The following is a 6,632-nucleotide window of genomic DNA, read 5'->3' as shown; positions in this document are numbered from 1 at the left end:
ATGCCTTCACATTACTTCTCGGAAAAAAAAAAAAAAAAAAAAAAAAAGCCAAGTCTCTATCATCATTCTGGAGGTAATGCCACTTAATGGAATCCTAGAATGTAAGGGCTAAAATGGACCTTAGATATTCTATTCCAAAGCTGCTTAAATCCATGTAGGGTCACAATAACTGAATGTGGGACTTGCAGAATTATGATTTATTATCAGTAAAGTTTGATTTGTATGCCTATTTTGTATTCCTACGTACTCAAGGTTATATAAAAATTTCTTGAGCAAAACAACATTGCAAGTGGAGAAAGTTTTAAGAAGTCCTCTACATTATACATAAAAAATAAATGTGTGTCTCTCCCCCTTGAAAATAAACTTTCAGGTAAGGGGAGTTTGATCAGTTTGTGCCTTCATGGTGTCTGTCATGGAGTGGTCATAGTGAGCACTTAATATTTTTTGAGTTTAATGATACCCCTAGGCTCTGAGAATGGACCTTAACAGCAAATACACAGAGAGTATTCCCAGTGAATAAAAAATAAAAAGAAGAGGTCAATTCCCATGAATATCACAAGCCCATTGAACAATTTCTAGTAGGTGCAAAGGCATGTATAGACATAGGGTAGTTTTCAGGCTTGGATGCAATTATGAAATCAAGCCATCTGTAAATATTTGACAGGTTCAAAGGTGAAAGAGGTCTTGATTATGGAGCCAGGAAAACACTAAAGAAAGGATTGTTTGTAATTTACTTCCTACTAGCAAAAATGACTCTTAAAAGGCAAGATTCCATCCAAAAGCCCAAAGTGTGTCATTAAAAATTGGACAAAATAAACATGACATTGGAAATTTTTTTCTGGTAAAGAGAGGTCCCTCATTTTCTTGTCTTTGGCTTTCTAGGATTCTAGAATCTTAGAAGAAGAGACTTTGGAGATTGAGTCCGGCCCATTGTTTTGACAGATGAAGAAATAAGATCGAGAGAAAAAAACAACTTGCCTAAGTTCACACAGCTAATTAGCAGCGCAACTGCATCTTGATATCTCAACTCACAACCAATTTATTTCTAATTGGCAAGGCTTGCCTAGAATCACAGAGCTAGTGTTAAGTGTCTGAGGCTGGATTTGAACTCAGGTCTTCCTGACCAGGACCAATGCTCCATCATCCACTGTGCCATCTAGCTGCTACCCCTAAATTAATCTCAAAAAAGAAATGGCAAACCCTCATAATTTAGTTTTGTAATGTAATACTGTTTTAGGCAGGTAGGTGGAATCGGGAAAGCTCATTTTCATGAGTTCAATGTCTGGCTTCAGACATTTACTAGCTGTGTGAGCCTGGGCAAAACACTTCACCCTGTTTGCTTTGGTTTTCCTGTCTGTAAAAATGAGCTGAAGAAGGAAATGGCAAACTACTTCAGTATCTTTGCCAAGAAAATGACAAATGGGATCATAAAGAATCAGAAGGACTGAAAAAAGGAGTGAATAATAAAATTGGTAGATATTAAACATAACTGAAAATGAAGGGAGGCAAGCTGGAATTAAAATTTTGCCATGAACATTTCCCACACAGATAATTGAGGGTTGACTATAGTTTTCAGTTAAGTAACAAGGGCTATGTTACATGTGAATAGCTCTTTAAACAAACACTTGCCTCTTTGGGGGTGGAAGTGAAAGCCCTATTTTATTTGACAGATGAAGGAACAGGTTCATAGGGATCAAAAAACTTGCCCAAGATCACCTTTCTAGAGTGTTAAAAGCAGGACTCCAAATCCTGTCTTTTTTCCTTTACAGCCATATCTTTCTTAATAGCCAAATCATATTCAAAAGCATTTGTTACTGATTTATCCTTTACAGGGTTGTCACCTGTCTGGGTTGCTCTTTGTACTCCTTGGCCTAGAACATTTTCATTGCAAAACATCCCAAATAGCAGCTAGGTTCTTAAGCAGTGGCAAAGATGGTGGTTCCCCTAGAAACCACGATAGGGGAAATAGCTTGATAATTAGTGCCCAAAATAAATTTCCTGGCTTAAGCCTGTAATTCATCTCTACATCCATTCCTTTTCCCTTCTGGCTATGTCTTACAGTCCTCTGCATGATCCTTTGCCACATCTGCTTAGAAAAACTGCCTTCCAATGTGCCCTAGGCCTGGACTGGAAAGAATAGCATAAAAGATGCAGCAATGCTGGCATTTATATAATACCTACTGTTGTGCCCAGGTACTGTACAAGTACAAATGTTTCATTTGACCCTTATACAACAACCCTGAGAAGTAAATGCTAATTATCTCCACTTTTAAGATCAAAGATACTGAGATTAAATTACTTGACAAGGTCATGGCATCTGAAGTAAGATTTGAACCCAGGTCTTCCTGACCTCTGTCTCAGGACTTAACTACTAGATACTACCTAACTGCTTCAGTGCAGTATTTCCTAATTACTGTTTCCTAATCTATAAAATGAAAATAATACATTTTCTGCTTCACAGAACTGTTGTAAGGAAAGTGCTTTGTAAGCTGTTAAGTGATTTATAGAAATAAGCTTTTACCATTCCTAACAAAGACATCACTGCAAATACTTTTGACAGATCCATGGAAAGTCTAGTTAGTGACACGAAGGGAGCTTCATCCTAGACATGCTTGGGGCAATCAGTGATGCAGGTTCTTCCTGACTCCAGGCCCTATACCCTATCCCATGCTGTCTCCTTAATTTCTATACCTCCTTTCTATTCTGATTCCCTCATATTTCTCATCTCTAAAACCCCTTAAGTTCTTTCATGTGTCCTTTCTTCCTATACCCTCCATCAGCCCTGATCCCCTAAGTATCTTCAAGGGAGTTCATACCTATATTTTCAAAGCCTCATTGTCAAAAGTATATTACACTACAATTACCCTCCTGTTCTTGCAACTCCAGCCTGATTTCCCACCTCAATTAAGCAGCTTCATACTACCCGACCTCTTTCTTCCTTAAATGTGAGGGGATTTTCTCCCAGGACTGGTTAGCTGTGGTACCATAGCAGGCTCAGAGCCACTGCTGCTCCCTGACAATCTGCAGTGGCAATAATTGAGCTCTCAAGAAGAGGAAAAAACAACCCCTGTCCTTCAAAAGAAGTCTTCTCACTGAAAACCGAGGGCAAAATGAGGAGTGGGGGGGAGAAGGAAGGGAAGGATCAAGAAAAGAGAGAAGGAGATGAGAGGAGGCAATATGGAGGAGAAAGATTATGTTGAACTGATAAGATTTGAAGTTTGATTTTTAGAGCAGAATTATTAAACATTTAAAAAACCTTTGCTTTTTATGCCTCTTTATTGTCCAAACACGGATTCTGCTTATGCTAGCAGGATGCAACGACTAGGGAGGTGCTACTAAACTAGAAAGGCTTTGAGAACCCACCAGGGAAAATAAGAGCCTGTCTAAGCTAAATTGAGAACATTCACAAAAGGTTATCTTCTGATCAAAAGGGGAAGATGAATGGGTGGATACAAACCTGGAATCAGAAAGATCCGAGTTAAAATGTGACCTCAGACTCTTGCTAGCTATGTGACCCTGAACAAGTTTATTTAATCCTATTTGCCTCAATTTTCTCATATAATGAACTGGAGGGAGAAATGGTAAACTGCTTCAGTATCTTTGCCAAGAAAACCCAAAATGGGGTCATGAAGAGTCAGACATGATTGAGTACTACCACTAGAAAATTGGGGGGGAGGGGGGAGAGCCACATAGTAATTAAGGAAGACTTGCCTAATGAGAAGAAAAAGGGGCCTCAATGATCTACAACAAAATCACCAATTTTTTTTGAAGAGTTCACAAGTTTTTGTTTTGATTGCAATGAAACCTTGTAAAGATTAAGAAATATATTGCTAGCTTAAGACATCTTAAAGAATGTATAAATGAAGACTTATCAGACTCCACTTGAAAAGTCCACCCTAACATCATATATTACTGAACAATTTTTGAGTTTATGCAGTATTTTGTACCTTGCTCCATTAAATACCTAATATCCAAGGGTGCGTATAAAAGCTAACATTTACTTAGTAGTTTTAAGGATTTGAAGTGTTTTGCAAACATTTTTTAGTTTGTCATTGTCACATCCTGATGTGGATATTTCACAGACATCTTAAAACTTACCTGTCCATAATGGAGTTTATTTTATTTCTCCCAGAATCTTCCATTTGGGAAAATTCTGGGAAGATGGCAAAGGAAATCACAAAATTCCAAGCTCTTTAATATTTAATCCATACTAGATTGCTTGTTGTTATAGGGAAGGGAGAGGTAAAGGAGGGAGGGAGAAAAATTTGGAATACAAAGTCTTACAAAAATGAATATTGAAAACTATCCTTTACATGCATTTGGAAAAAGAAAATACTATTGAGAAAAAATTTCAAGTTCTTCAGATTTCTCCCACAAACAAAATGAAATTGTGTCTCAGAGTAAACATTAACTTGTGGCTGAATAGGGCTTCTCCCAGAATAATCAGAGTTTGGAAGAAAGGCCCCAGAACTGACTTTTTTTTTTAATTAAAACTTTTTTATTTTCAAAACATATGCATGGATAATTTTTCAGCATTAACTCTTTTATTATTTTTAATAGCCTTTTATTTACAGGTTATGTGGATGGGTAACTTTACAGCATTAACAATTGCCAAACCTCTTGTTCCAATTTTTCACCTCTTACCCCCCACCCCCTCCCCCAGATGGCAGGATGACTAGTAGATGTTAAATATATTCAAATATAAATTAGATACGCAATAAGTATACATGACCAAACCATTATTTTGCTGTACAAAAAGAATCAGACTCTTTCAGCATTAACTCTTGCAAAACCTAGAGTTCCAAATTTTCCCCCTGTTCCTCTCACCCCCTCCCTCATCCAATATATGTTAAACATGTTAAAAACATATGTTAAATCCAATATATGCATACATATTTATACAGTTATCATGTTGCACAAGAAAAATCAGATCAAAAAGGAAAAAAATAAGAAAACAAAATGCAGTCAAACAAAAAGAGTGAAATACTATGTTGTGATCCACACTCAGTTCCCACAATCCTCTCTGGGTATAGATGGCTCTCTTCCTCATAAGATCATTGTAACTAGCCTCAACAAGACTGAGTTTTAACCAGTGTTCAGTGTAAATACCTGCAAGTGAGCTCTGAAGAAACAATAAGCAAATATTCCTGGGATTAGCTGGGTTTACAGGTAGCCTCCGCCCAAACCACAGGAACTTTTACCTCAATATTTTGCTGATTTTTGTTGGATGATATTTTTGACTGTATTTTCCCAGGACCTGTAGTTTATAATATAGTTTCTGATAAATCTTGTACAATTTTATTTGTAGCTCTAGCACTCTTGTTTCTTATGAAATTTTCTCTTTTATCTGGGAGTTTCAAAATTTAAAAAACTATGTGTTTCTTTGTATTATCTCATTGAGGGGATGTTTTCTGTTTTTACTTTATGTTCTATCACTTTAGGATAATTTTCTTATATTTTGTCAAGGTTCTTTTTTTGTTCACAGCTTTCAGATCATTCAGTTATTCTTATGTTTTTTTCTTCTTGATCTGTTCTCCAGTTCTGGGTTTTTTTTTTTTTTTAATATTTCACATCCTATTCTATTGTTTCATTATATTTTATTTTGTTGTTTCTTGGTTTATTATAGCTTTTGGCTTCCTCTTGCCCAATTCTAATTTTCAAAGAATTATTTTCTTCCTTAAGACGCTAGATACTATATTACAAAGTTCCTTCTTTTTGTTAGTAAATGCCATGTTTTATGCAATCCTGACTCTGGTACTTGAATTACCTTTTTCTTTGATGTACGAGTTCTGGATTTTGTCTATGATACTTGACTCTGGATTTCCTTTTCTAGTTGGTTGACTTTCTTTTCATAATCTTGTTTATATTGGATAGTTCTTTTAAAAAAAAAAAAAGTTTTCCCTCAATTAGTATAGCAGAAACTAAGCACACTTAACACCCTAAACCCAGATAAGGTTGAAATGGGTTCATGATTTAGACATATTGATACTATAAGCAAATTAGAAGACCTCTCAGATCTGTGGAGAAGGAAGGAATCTGTGGCCAAAGAAGAACTAGAGTACATTATGGATTGCAAAATGGATAATTTTGGTTATATTAAGTTAAAAAAAATTTTGTACAAGCAAAACCAATGCAGACAAGATTAGAAGAGAAGCAGTAAACTAGAAAAAAATTTACTTCCAAGGGTTCTAATAAAGGCCTCATTTCTAAAATATATAGAAAATTGACTCAGATTTACAAGAATATAAGCCATTCTCCAATTGATAAATGGTCAAAGGATATGAAGAGACATTTTCAGATGAAGAAATTAAAACCATTTTTAATCATATGAAAAAATGCTCTAAATCACTATTGATCAGAGAAATGCAAATTAAGACAACTCTGAGGTATCACTACACACCTCTCAGAATGTTGGAGGGGATGTGGGAAAACTGGAGCACTAATACATTGCTGGTGGAGTTGTAAACTGATCCAACCATTCTGGAGAGCAGTTTGGAACTATGCCCAAAGGGCTACCAAACTGTGCATACCTTTTAATCCAGCAGTGTCTCTACTGGGCTTATATCCCTTTCATAAAAAAGGGAAAAGTATCCACATGTACAAAAATGTTTGTAGTGTTGTCACAGTTTCCT

The sequence above is a fragment of the Sarcophilus harrisii genome, chromosome 3, assembly GCF_902635505.1.
Source record: "Sarcophilus harrisii chromosome 3, mSarHar1.11, whole genome shotgun sequence".
Taxonomy (NCBI): Eukaryota; Metazoa; Chordata; class Mammalia; order Dasyuromorphia; family Dasyuridae; genus Sarcophilus; species Sarcophilus harrisii.
Note: the sequence above shows the minus strand (reverse complement) of the source record.